The sequence below is a fragment of the Balaenoptera acutorostrata genome, chromosome 14 (assembly GCF_949987535.1).
Source record: "Balaenoptera acutorostrata chromosome 14, mBalAcu1.1, whole genome shotgun sequence".
NCBI lineage: Eukaryota > Metazoa > Chordata > Mammalia > Artiodactyla > Balaenopteridae > Balaenoptera > Balaenoptera acutorostrata.
The window spans coordinates 32819963-32834025 of NC_080077.1; positions in this window are offsets into that span (position 1 = coordinate 32819963).

A 14063-nucleotide genomic window follows, 5' to 3' on the forward strand; every position below is an offset into this window, starting at 1 on the left:
ATGGACACAGCTTCAGGCAGGTAACGCAAGTCCCAGGCAATGCGATCCCCATAAATTGCAGTGTAGCTGTCCCGTATGTTTCTGCCTCCTTTCAAATTGGCTCAGTGACCTCTACACTCAAGGACATCCATTTCAGCCCTCCCAGTTGTTCTCTTTCAAAATTCCCAACTCAGAAGCAAGGTAGAAATGTAAAAGAAAAAAGTGAGATAGGGGGTGAAAAAATGAGGAATATTTGTGACTGTGGGCTGAAAGATACTTGTTCCATCTAAAGGTATTCAAATTCAAATGTTTCAAAAAGCTGTGCAAAACATGTTATATTTTACTGGCTATTTCCCCAGTGGCTGTTGAATGTAATATGTAATATAAGAAGTCCATTTCCTTAATGACACATAAAGCGTGTTACTGTGTGAGGCTGTCATAATTGGTGTCAATTGACCACGTTTAGTTAGAAAGATTCTGTTTCATATGTAGGTAGCTATATTCTGGATCTCTACAATCCCTAACCCCCTAAACGCACATGAAAAGGACTTTCATAATACAAACCAGAAAAATCAAGTTGATTTAGTAAAACCACATCACAGGCTTGATAATAAGATATCAAGAATGTACACTTTGTGTGTAGATGTTCAATCAAATCTGGATACTATTACTATGAATCATTCTTTATGCTCTAATGCTCTAGTTATGTGATCCTTCAGGAACTCCCAAGAAGCGGCAGAAAAGATTCTTACTCGGATCCTTCCCCTGGAAAGACGAATCATGGTAATTCATAAAAACCATGGTGAGCTCTTGCCTGAGAGTTTAATAGCGTTCCCTTTAGTCAGTTGCTATAAGAATCTAATTTTTAGGGCTTCCCTGGTGGCGCAGTGGTTGAGAATCTGCCTGCTAGTGCAGGGGACACGGGTTCGAGCCCTGGTCTGGGAAGATCCCACATGCCACGGAGCAGCTGGGCCCGTGAGCCACAATTGCTGAGCCTGCGCGTCTGGAGCCTGTGCCCCGCGACGGGAGGGGCCGCGATAGAGAAAGGCCCGCGCACCGCGATGAAGGGCGGTCCCCGCACCGCGATGAAGAGTGGCCCCCGCTTGCCGCAACTGGAGAAAGCCCTCGCACGAACCGAAGACCCAACACAGCCAAAAATAAATAAATAAATAAATAAATAAATAAGAAAATCCTTTAAAAAAAAAAAAAAAAAAAAAAGAATCTAATTTTTAGCCTATTCATTTGTGAAAAATGTCAGTGTAATTTCCTGATATCTCCTGTGGCCTCCTCCAGAATGAGTTGTCTTCCATATATCACATAATGCTGGAGGTGCCTTATTGCATAAAGGTAATGCTCTGAGGTGTTTTTCCCACTGAGTGATGCTACATAGGCCAGATTCACAGGTACAAAACCACATCTGGATGTCATTCTAGACCTTCATCTCTGTCTCCTCACAATCAATCAATCATTTAATCAATCAGCAAGTCTGGCAAGTTCTACCCCTTAAGTGACTCTCTTCTCTCCATCTCTTCTGCTATCACCATTGACAAATCTATCACCATCACCCCCTGGTTTGACTCCTGTACCACCCTCATGACTAGTTCTGTAGTCTCCTGTACCCCTCCAGTTTAGCTGGGCAGTCTGCAATTGATTCTCCCAGAGTTTATTCCCCCAAATGCAATCTGATCAGGTACTCCCCTTGATAAAAACCCTTTAGGAGCACCTATCGCCCTATTTAGCCTGTCCATAAACCACTCACCACTCCTACCTCCACACACAACTCTGGTTTCCATGTTACATAGAAGGAGACTCTTCCATTGGTCCTTAGGAAAAGTCTTTCAAATGGTAATATAGCCTGGACACGATAGGCAGTTTTTCCAGTTGGAAGCTTGTAAGAAGGATTATTCTTCAGAGGAACAGTCATGATTATTTCAAAGTCATACTTAATATCTCCCCTTTGCATTTTTGAGAATAGAGTGAATCATTTCCCATATGCAAAGGCCTGTTGAAACTGTATGTTATAATTCAGCAGACCTTGATATTGTATTGTATTTTATTGATAATTACAAAGATGACTAAAATAAAACACCTAACCCTGGTGTGATTAAAATCTATTTGTGAGATAGAGACTCCTAAAAAACTAATTACAATTGCAACTAATTCTGTATTTAAAGTATAATGAAATAGTACGGGAAGAACACAGTCCATTCTGACCAGGGTACCAGGAAAGATAGCATTTGGTCTGGGTTTTGGAGTAGAAGGAGTATATTCTAGGTGAATAGAATCACAGCAAAGGAGCTCTTCCAGGAATAGAAACTTAGGGGTGCTATGCAATCATTGGCAGGAGGACAGGATGATGGAGAGTCAGAGTGGGAAATGGGTTTGGGAAGATGAATTAAAGTTAAAAGATGAGGATTTTAAATGCCATGTTAAGGATTATATACTTTATTCCATAGGCAACAGAGAGGTTTTGACGGTTTTTGAGCAGATGTGACTTATATTTTAGAAATGTCACCCAGCCGTGAAAGGGAATTTCTAGAGGCTACAGACTTGAGGCAAGATGGCAAGAAAAGGGAAATAGGGCAGGGGTAACTGGACTCTAAAGAAGAAGATAGGCATGGCAGATATTGAATGTATAATTGATGAGTCTTGGCTATGAGTTGTATATGGCAGTGAGAGTAAGAGAGTTGAAAATATCCTGGTGTTTCTTGTGGTTGTGGTATCCAGTCTTCAGGATGACTCCCCATGGTCCATACCTCCTGGCATTCCCATGTTTGTGTAGTCCCCTATCAGACTGCACCAGGATTGGTCTCTTTGACCAATACAATATGGCAGAAGTAATGGTGTGTGACTTTCAGTATTCGGTTATAAATTCACTGTGACTTCTGTCTTGGTTGCTCGTTCTCAGATATTTGCTCTGAGAACGTCTAGTGAGCAGCCCTATGGATAAAGCCACATGCTGAGGAACTGAGGCCTTTTGACAATAGCTGTGTGAGTGAGCTTGGAAGTCATATCTCCAACCCAAAGGAGCCTTCATATGGCTATGGCCCCAGCTTGACCACAAGCTCTGAGAGATCCTGAGCCTGAACCATGAAGTTAAGCCATTTCCAGAATCGTGACCCTCAGAAACTGTGTTGGAGAATAAGTGTTTGTTGTCTCCAGCTGCTAAGGTTGGGGAATCTGTTACGTAGCAATCGATGACTAATAAACTGGGTAACGGGGCAGATCTAATTAGCTAAGGTAGAAAATACGAAAAGAGGAACCAATATGCCAAGGAGATGAAACACTTGGTTTTCGATGTGTTTTTGGGTTGTGCCGTCTCTCTAAGTCTCCACTCCTCTGGTATTTGGGAACAGATGTAGATTTGGAAGCCGCCCACCTGGTAGAGAGTGGTGGTTCTCAAACTTAAATGTCCATTGAATCGCCTGGACCTGGAGGGCTTGGTAAACAGATTGCTTAGCCCTGCTTCCAGAGTTTTTGGTTGTAGGTCTGGAGCTGGACCCCAGATTCGTTTTTCTGAGCAGTTCCCGGGTGATGCTGTTGTTTCTGGTCCAGAGATCAAAGTTCAAGAGCCGCTGGCATAGAGTGAAATTGAGAGGAAAACCCAAAGTGGTAGCATTTATTATAACTAATAGTTCTTTCTCTCTAGTACTATATATACATCATAGAGCTAAAATATTTAGCCATTAAAGAATATGAATGTTTAAAATTATTGACCAAAATTAAGGCTGGGAACTGTTGTAGATAATTAAAAACAAGGTACAAGGTGAAAACTGCATTTCCTTGCTCTATAAGGTACATATATATTCAACACCTCAACTATGGATTTACAATGAACTTCTTTTTCTTTATTCCACTATTGAATTTTGCTCTTAGTTTTGTATTTATAACCTGCAAATGAGTTTCAGTTGGACAGTGAGTACATGTGAAAAAAATCCAGAGAGAACTTTCTATAAAATATTCAATTATGTGCTATAGGACTTTCATATTTCTTAGATTGCTGGAATAAATCTCTGGAGATTTTGCTTTGACAACCAGGAGGACTGATTATATAGACCCCAGATCAAAATTGCATGGTGTAGAGCTCTGTATCTCAGCAGCCAACGCATGACAACCAATTAGAGGTGAGGCCATTTTCATAATGAATAGCTGCTACTCAGGGATAAAGGGTTGTATTTCTTAACTCTTTTGAAAGTTTACAATGTGTACCAATTAAACATTTGATTCATACAATTAGCTAAACAAGGAGAGCTAATAAATTGATGTTTTCTTTCTTTTTAATTTATTTATTTATGGCTGTGTTGGGTCTTCGTTTCTGTGGGAGGGCTTTCTCTAGTTGTGGCAAGCGCGGGCCACTCTTCATCGCAGTGAGCGGGCCTCTCACTATCGCACCCTCTCTTGTTGTGGACCACAGGCCCCAGACGCGCAGACTCAGTAATTGTGGCTCACGGGCCCAGTTGCTCCGCGGCATGTGGGATCTTCCCAGACCAGGGCTTGAACCCGTGTCCCCTGCATTGGCAGGCAGATTCTCAACCACTGCGCCACCAGGGAAGCCCCTGATTTGTTTTCTTAATGAATTTTTTTACGAGGAGGCCCTTATGGGTTTTTTTTTTTTTCATGTCAAGGATTTTGGTTTAAACGCCTTCTTCCTTGGCCATACAACATAGAAATGAGAGTAGAGTACATAATCTCTGCTGTTCCATTGGAGAAAGCAGATCCCTCTCTGAATTAGGTACACTGGTTTCCTAGTAACTGATCTCTTTCCTTGCCACTTTGAGATAGAATTCCAACCTGGTTGCCTGGTGACTGTGTTTATCTGGATTTCCTGCCAATGAATGCTGGATTCTTCATGACTGGATTCCAATGCCAACCACCTGCCTTCCAGCACCTTCATCTATTTCCTCTTCCTTAAGAGCTCATAGATTACACATCCTGCCCACGTGTGTTGTCTCCCTTACCTCCTGAATATTTCTTATAGCTGGACCTTCTAGTTTGGGACTTACCTATAAATTCAGGTCCCTATCAACCTGTCCTTTGAATCACCCACTCCAGATATTGGTCTCATGGGCTTGTGCCTACCCTTTGCTTGTTCATTTGTGTCTCACTAGACTCCTAGTTCCAACCTTCTTCAGTCTGGTTCATTCCATCACTAGGTAAGCCACAATATGTCCCTAGGGAAGACAGAAGAAAGAACAAGGGGAAGTGTGTAGATTACAGAAAATCAAGGTCAACTGCCCCTTGGAATGATGATGTTGCTTCACCCTGAAAGCTGAAACCTAAAACCATACTGGCATCACCATATTTGTTCTGTCATGTTCATTTGTCTATAAAGAAAAGAACCCACTTCTGGTTATTACCTAAGCTCAGTGACCCAATTAAAATATCTCATTTTAGCAGACATTTTCTACTAATCACTTTTACCTTTTCCCAACCACTTCTCCGTACAGATAAGCTGGTCAGACTCTCAATCTGAAGGTTTGTGTTCATGTGAGCTGACAGAGGGAATGGCTGCCTTGGCAAAGTGCTCCATCAGGATATCCAGAGCATTCTTGGCATAGAACTTAGAGCATAATCATCTCCCAAAGGCAGGACAAGGAAGGCAGCTGTTTCACAGCCACTCATTAGAGTAATATATGAATGTATCCCCCAAAAGGCCCCCGAAACCCAGGACTGCAGGGAAGCAAAACCTAACACTCAGATTCTGATGTATGTTCAGAGGCTTTATGGCTTTTGACACAATGAGCATGTAACATTACCAGCTAAAACTGATGTATGAAACAGATTTGTTTTATTCAGGTATGCTACACAAAGAGGTGAAAATGTTAATTCCACCTCCCAAATTTGGCTAAAAGTCTTAGCTAAAATTTCCTTGTTGAAAAAGTTCCCAACTAATTTACACAATCATCAATAGCAGCCCTACAGAATTTTGGTCACAGGCAGCATAACTGTCCATAGGATGGGGTGGAGGTAAGGGTGTGTGTGTGTGTGTGTGTCTGTGCACACGCTTTACTTCCCAAGTTGTCCCACGGTACTGGGATCTTCATGGCCTATGAATGCCAGTTTTATATAAATCTCTTCTCTTTTTAAAAAAATTAAAAAATTTTAATACAATTTTGAAACGTTACTTTCCATTTACAGTTATTACAAAATATTGGCTATATTCCCCATGTTGTACAATGCATCCTTGAGGCTCTCTTACAAATCTCTTCTCTTAAAAACTTCCCTTTTAATTAACCTACTTACCCTGCCCCTGCAAATAGTCAACATGTCTTTAGTTACTTTTAATTACTTTCTGTGAAGAATACCATGTCTATTTTGGCATGTCTGAGTACAGTCTGAGTGACCAACTGTCCCAGGTTGTCCAGGACTGAGGGGTTTCCTAGCACATAGGACTCCTTATGCTAAAACCGGAAGTGTCCTGGGAAAACTGAGACAACTAGTCACCCTAGCCCTGTGATACCACTTCACATTGGTGGGTCTTGAAGACAGATCTCAAACTATTCAGACTTTGGCCAGAGAATGTCTATTCAGTGAATCTTTCCTGAGATGCTCTCTGAAAGATCAGCCATCAGGTATTATTTGAAGTAGAGTGGTGCTTTTACATGAAATTAACAATGAAAATACAGATGGGAAACTTCTCTCAGTTTTTTTTTTTTTAAATTGAATCAGCTTTCCATTTCTATTGTCTTCCTCAAAAATCTCTATCTTTCATATTGACAGAATGGAATGTATATAGCTCAGCATAAGCTTAACCACCAATGAAAGAGGGATTGAAAATACAATGGACGTATTTCCTTAGAAAAACTGCAAATATTATTAATTCTGTTTTGACTGCTCACAAGTTCTAAGGCATCTTTAAGTATCTCCTACCTTACAGCTGAAAGTTGGTACCCTTTTACTAACCTTTCCCATTTCCCCCATGCTATAGTTCCTGACAACCATTTTTCTACTCTCTGTTTCTATAAGTTTAAGTTTTGTTTTGTTTTTTAGATTCCATATATAAATGGTACCATGCACTATTTGTCTTTGTCTCTCTGGCTTATTTCACTTAGCATAATGCCCTTAATGTCCATCCATGTTGTCACAAACGGGAAGGTTTCCTTCTTTCTCATGGCTGAATATTACACTGTGTATATACATCACATCTTCTTTATCCATTCATCCATTGATGGATGCTTAGATTATTTCCATCTTGGCTATTGTGAATAATGGTGCAATGAAAGGGGAAGTACAGATATCTCTTTGATATTCTGTTTTCATTCTTTTTGGGGAGGGGATATATACCCAGAAGAGGGAGTGCTGGATTTTATGATAGTTCTATTTCTAATTTTTTTTTTTTTTTTTGGCTGTGCCACGTGGCTTACAGGATCTTAGTACCCTGACCAGGGATCGAACCCGGGCCCATGGCAGTGATATCACCAAGTTCTAACCACTGGACCACCAGGGAGTTCCCATATTTCTAACTTTTTGAGGAACCTCCATATTGTCTTCCACAGTGGCTGCACCAATTTACATTCCCACCAAAAAAGTGTTCCCTTTTCTCCACATCCTTGCCGACACTTATCTCGTGTCTTTTTGATGATAAGGTCTGAGGATCTAACGTAAAACATGGTGAATATAGTTGACAACTGTGTTGTATAATTGAAATTGTCAAAGAGAGTAGAACTTAAATGTCCTCACCATATATATGTGTGTGTGTGTGTGTGTGTGTGTGTGTGTGTATACATATATAGAAATATGTGAAGTGATGGATATGTTAATTAACTAGATGAAGGGAGTTCTTTCACAATGTATGTGTATATCAAACCACCACAGCATACACTTTAAATATTTTACAATTTTATTTGTCCATTGTACCTCAATAATGCTGAATTTTTTTAGAAAAAGATCCCCCAAATGCTAACCTGGAGGGGACTTCTGACTCAGAGCATTTCCTGCTGTTTAACGAAGTAAGCCTGAACGGAAAAAAACAGTGCCAGTTCCTAGCAGATGAAAAAATATTGATATCGTCCTTGAAAGAGCTGGCATCTTCAGAAAATGTCCTCCTTTTATACATATGATTGAGGAGGCTGGGTTTATTTGCATGCCAAAGAATCTATTTTTTAACACCTGCAAAATTTATTCACTAACTAATTTATAGATATGTCTCACACTTGCACAGATCAAACCATGGTGTCTCAGTCATCTTTATGCCACAGGGAAAAATTAAGGCTTAAAACGGCTCCAGGAACTTCAAACAAACAAATTCATAGAAAAAGAGGTGAGATTTACGGTTATCAGAGGTGGGGATGGGGGAAGAAAGAATCAGATGAAGGTGGTCAAAAGGTACAAACTTCTAGTTACAAGATAAATAAGTACTAGGGATGTAATCTACAACATGACAAATGTAATTAATACTGCTGTATGCTATATATAAAAGTTAAGAGAGTAAATCCTGTTTCTCTTCACAAGAAAAAAATGTTTTCTAATTCTTTAATTTTGTATCTACACGAGATAACAGATGTTCACTAAACTTACTGTGGTAATCATTTCATGATGTATGGAAGTCAAATCATTATGCTGTACATCAGTGCTGTATGTCAATTATATCTCACTAAAACTGGAAGGAACACAAACAAAAAAACAAAACAAAATGACAACAACCAAAAAACAGTTCTGGGAACTTCACATAGAACGTTTTTATGTTCTTTCTGCCTGGAGTGTTCTTCCCCCACTTTCTCTGGAAACAAACAAATAAACAACAAGAAAAAAACCCAAACACCTACTCATCCTTTTCAGCATAAAGTCACTTTTCTGACTCTTCAAACTAAATTAGGCATCACCCTGCTCCATCCTAGTTCCTAAAACAGCGCTCTTTGCGTGTTAACTTGGGTAATAATGCTCATGTCTCCATAGGATGTACACCCTCTGAGGGCAGCAATCTCATGGATTTGGTTGATTGCTCTCTCCCCGGGACTTAGCACAGTACTCGGCACATGGAGGCACTCATTACATATTTGCTGAATAAATAAAAGAATGAAAAATCAAAATGATCAAATATATGGGCTCCTGAAGAACATGCAAGTTTCCACAGAATTTACTATAGGTACTTTCCATTACACATCATGATGCTTTCCTGGGAAAATGGTGCTTAACTCAAAAGGCCTTAACATTTAAATTCTAAGAAAGCCACTGTATTGAAAAGCTTTATTTTATTTCTACAAAAAGGTCATAAAGTATTTAATGGAAAGCACATTGAAAAATATTTATTGCCTGTGCACTGTATTTTAATGACAGGTTAGGTGATTCCTTGACCTTCTGTGCAATAACACTGAGGGTACAGGTATCCAAGAAAAAGACAAGATTAGGCTTTGGTCCTTTCGAAGCACTATTTGGGTGGCCTAGTTGACCACTTAGTGTCATGATAAGGATGCTATTAAAAGCCAGCTTGGCTACGGCATTTTTGAAAAGATGATAGCTAGGTCATTGTGAGGATGGCAATCAGCTCTCTCAAGAGGATCATCCGAATGTTCCTTTGCAGGAGAATCAGTGAATGCAGTATCATGCCTGACAGGATAAGGGGCAAAGTGTAGCTTTTTTTTTTTCTTAACTGTTTATTTGACAACAGACTCACGCTGTGTTAACAGAAACTCAGATCATAGGCAGTACAGTCCTGATGTATCCAACATCGACAAGATGACAGTTGAAAAGTTGCTTTTAATTATTTAATTGGATGCACTACTCTTTAAAGTAGAAATTTATAAAGTAGAATTCACCCAGAGGAGAGCAACCAGGGTGATGGGGAGGGTTGACAGACTGGAAAAACTAAGGACATGCAATAGTTATATTTACACATGGTGCCAAGAGGGCAGAACTGGAATTAAGTGTTCTCCATATCAGAGCAAAGCATATCTGTGTCATTTTAAGAAGGTACTTTTTAAGTGGTGGAGCTGTCCAGCAATGCAACCAGAGCCTTTACGAAGTAGTGAGTTCCCTACCACAGAAAGTGTCCAAGCAGAGTCTGGATGATCTTCTAAAGAGGCCTTTATAGGAAGGATGCTCCTATTAGGCAAGAATTTAACTTACCTTTAAGATTCCTTTCAATTTTAGAATTATTCTAACATTCTAAAATCTATATGAATGCCAGGTATATAGATTAAAAAAATAAAGATGGCTCATGTTAAAAAAAAAAAAGATTCCACCTATAAGCGAAAAATAAATAAATAAATAAAATTAAAATAAAGATGGCTCTGACCATCGGCATCTAAAACCTCTTTCATCTTAAAAAGGAAGCAAATTTTCAGATGCCCCATTTTCTGTTTCCTTCCCTTCACAGCTAAATCACTTATAAGAACTGACCACATTTGCTGCTACCGCCACCATTTTACCTTTCCACCCACCACACCTCAAGCTACTGAAATCCAGCTTTTGTCTCCTCGGCTCTGTTTGTAATGTGTCTCACTAAGGTCACTAATCACCTCCTTATTGATAAATGCACTTGAAAATTGAGTCATTATAACACTATCTGGGGCATTTACCATTGCTGGCCACTCCCATCTTCATAAAATACTGTTGCCTCTGGGTCTCTGCAACCTATGCTTGTGTGTTTTTTCTCCTGTTTCTTTGGTTCCTCCTCTGTCACCTTTGAGGCTTCCTCTTCCTCTATCTCTACAACATGGTATTCCTGAGAGTTCTGTCCTGTGTGCCTTCAAATTCTTACTGCACCTGCTCGCCTGGGATCTTGCAATTGTTCCTATATCTTCCACGATCATCTGTGTGTTAATGACTCCTGAGTCTGTATCTCTAACCCAGATAATCTGTAGTCTGAGTTCCCATCCCACATATCCAATTGCCTTGGAATCTCCATTGGGGTGGCCGTCACACATTTTAGCTCTGAACTCATCTCCTCCTCCAACATCTGCCCCTTGGCTTTCATGCCAGGTTTTGGAAATGACCCCACTACCCACCCAATTACTCAGGTTAGACACCCAGATATCTCTGTTCTATTCTTCTAACCCATATTCACCCAAGTGCCAATTGCCTGTTCATCCCTGTATTGGTCCTCTCATCCACAACACCATCATCTTTTGCCTGGGCTGCTGCGGTAGCCGGATAAAAAAGTATCTCTGGCTCCAACTTTTCCCAACATTAGTTCACACCACAGATGGTGATTTTTCTAAATGTTCTTATGTCCTTCTCCGGCTTAAAACCCTCCAGTGGCCCCCAGTGCCCTCATGGTAAAGCATAAACTCCTTAGAATAACTTACAAGACGCCATTCTCTGGTCTCTGCCAACGCCCTCCGTCTCATCTCTTGCCTCTTTCCCACTGCAGCCTTACAGAACTTCTTTCATACACATTTTGTTCCCTCAGCCTGAACCCTCCTCCTCTCTGTCCTTCCCCTAGGTTCCCCCCCACCACCACCACCCTGCCATTCTGCTGCTACCACCACCACGCTGACTCACCTTTCTGGCTTCACTAAACTTAGAAGTTTCTTCCTCTGGAAAACTTACTGTGATCTCCACTCCTGCCCCTCCTACACTGAAATTTAGCAGCTCTTCAGCCTCCCAACATGCAAGCTTCGCAAGTGTCATCGTAATGCATTTAAAGGGATTACTTGTGTGTGTTCACCCCCGGGATGTTCCTTGAGTAGAGAAGGTCACTGTTCCTTCCGAAGGACTTAGCATGGTCCTCGGCACATTAACTGTATTCTACGGCTAGCAGAGGCTAAACTCGGCTTTAAGACATGGTATGACACAGGTAACTTCACCTCGCCTCATAGACTCTCATGTGATATGTGGCGTGGTATGTATGTAGGTGTACTAGTAGTGTCTTAATACATGAGCGTACGCATATGAATGTATGTACTTATATATTTACATGTATATGTATACATACACACACACACAATACATATACATATTGTATTAGTTTCCTGTGGCCTCTATAGCAAATTACCACAAATGGGGTGGCTTAAAAACAACAGACATTTATTCTCTCACAGTTCTGGAGGACAGAAGTCCAATAACAAGGTGTTAGCAGGGCTGTTCTCCTGCCTGAAGCTCTAGATTCTAAATTCTATTCCTTGGCTCTTCCAGCTCCTGGTAGCTGTCAGCTTTCATTGGCTTGCGGCTTCATCACTCTTATCTCTGCCTCTACCTTCATATGGTCCTCTCCTCTGTGACTGTATTCTCCTCTGTGTGTCTTTTAGGAAAACACTTGCCACTGGATTTCGAGCTCACCTGGGTAATTTGGGATGATCTCTTCATCTCAAGATCCTTAATTACATCTGCAAAGGCCCTTTTTCCAAATAAAGTCACACTCACAGTTCCCAGGGATTAAGACATATCTTTCTGAGAGCCATCACGCCACTGCCAACACATGCTGATGTGTGCTGATGTAACTTAAAGACGCAACCTTAATATCTTTTTTTTTTTCTCCTGGAAAAATTAAATTCTCTATCTCTTAAATGTCCTACCCTACCCTGACTCTACAAGTGTGTGTGTGTGTGTGTGTGTGTGTGTGTGTGTGTGTGTATACACACATATATATACTTCTAACAATTTTAATATATAATGTAAAAATATGTATATGTGTAAACGTATGTGTGTGTATACACACACACACATATGTATTCTTTACTCTTGTTACTTTCCTTCAGACTAAGCTCCCCAAACACCACTGTTTTAGAGTTATTATAAAACAACTCTGTGTCTTCAAGATAGAATTTTAAGGAATAAAGCAGGTTGCTGCATAAATTTAGCCTCCTTTTAGTATGTGTGCTATTTAATCTACTGAAATATCTGTTCCTTCTCATTTTAAAAGAAGGAAGGACTTAGCCGGTACCACAATTGATGTTACAGTGTAGGTATTTCTAACTAAATAGGATTACTTTTACATGTCTATAGGCATTTTGCGTACTTTTTTTCTCCCCAACTTATATTCCCTCCATTCTATAGTTCAAGTTTAGTTAAACATATTTGCATGCAAATCTATTCCTAGACAATGTAGCTAAAAAGAAATGTTCCCAAACAGGTTCTTACATTTGTAAAAATCTTACTTTTCTTTTAGTATGAACTTTTGTTTAAAACTACCAAAATGAACATTGAAACTAGACCAAATTTAAATTGGGACACATTTATACACTGCTTTTAAAATTTTACTTATAAACAAGCATGTTGATTAAGATGATCACAGCCTTCTACTACATATTATGAAGAGTTGGTATCTCTATATTTAATAATGGTAACCTATAAATATAATGGAAGGCTTATACAGGCTGCATTTCTTAATTAATTCTTTGTAAGAAACACTAGGAATGATTAAGATATTTCTGAAAGTTAAAAATGTTTTAAAATCTCTTTTTGAACAAAAATAAATTTAATCCTCTTTAAAGTTCTGAAGAGACTTAAACGGAGATGGGTAAATTAAGGCTATGGTATTTTGTCACATAGGATTATATCCTCAAATGTTCCTTATCTTTTCCACCTTCTTTTTGATGATTCAAACTGTTGCACACTTTTCCCAGGAAGGATTTATTTTTTTCTAAAGTTTTTAGTCGTGTAAGTTCTAGTTAAAGCTGCTCAAAAATGCATAAACATTTATTGATAGCTCATATGTATTAGTTATTTTTGCTCCTCTGGTAAATGTCTAATAAATAACAACACCCTTTAAATGTAATTATTTAAAATTGCTTATTATCCTGGATATTATTCTGGATATAGGAGGTCTATACTATAGACCTCCTATACTTGGTCTAGGAAGATGTTGGACTGACTTCTGTTTTGATGTAATGTGGTTTTTCTTTACCAAATTATTCCATTAAGCATCATGAGTTTTTGACAAACGAGATAATGGTAGCCCTGGGGAAGAAGTGATATACTGTAGAAGGAATTCTGTTATTAGAAAAAGAGGTAGCAAGAGGAAAATTATTTGAAGAATGAAAACTGTGAGGCTGTAGAGATTGATTTTGGTAGCAATGACTCTGCTTTAAAGTACTAGAGGAAATTAATTAGGTAATCTTTGGGATGGGTAGATCTAGTCTTTAAACCTAATGATGTGAGAAAAATCTCTGGAAGAAAAAAAGAGTAAAATTTTCTTAGGATAT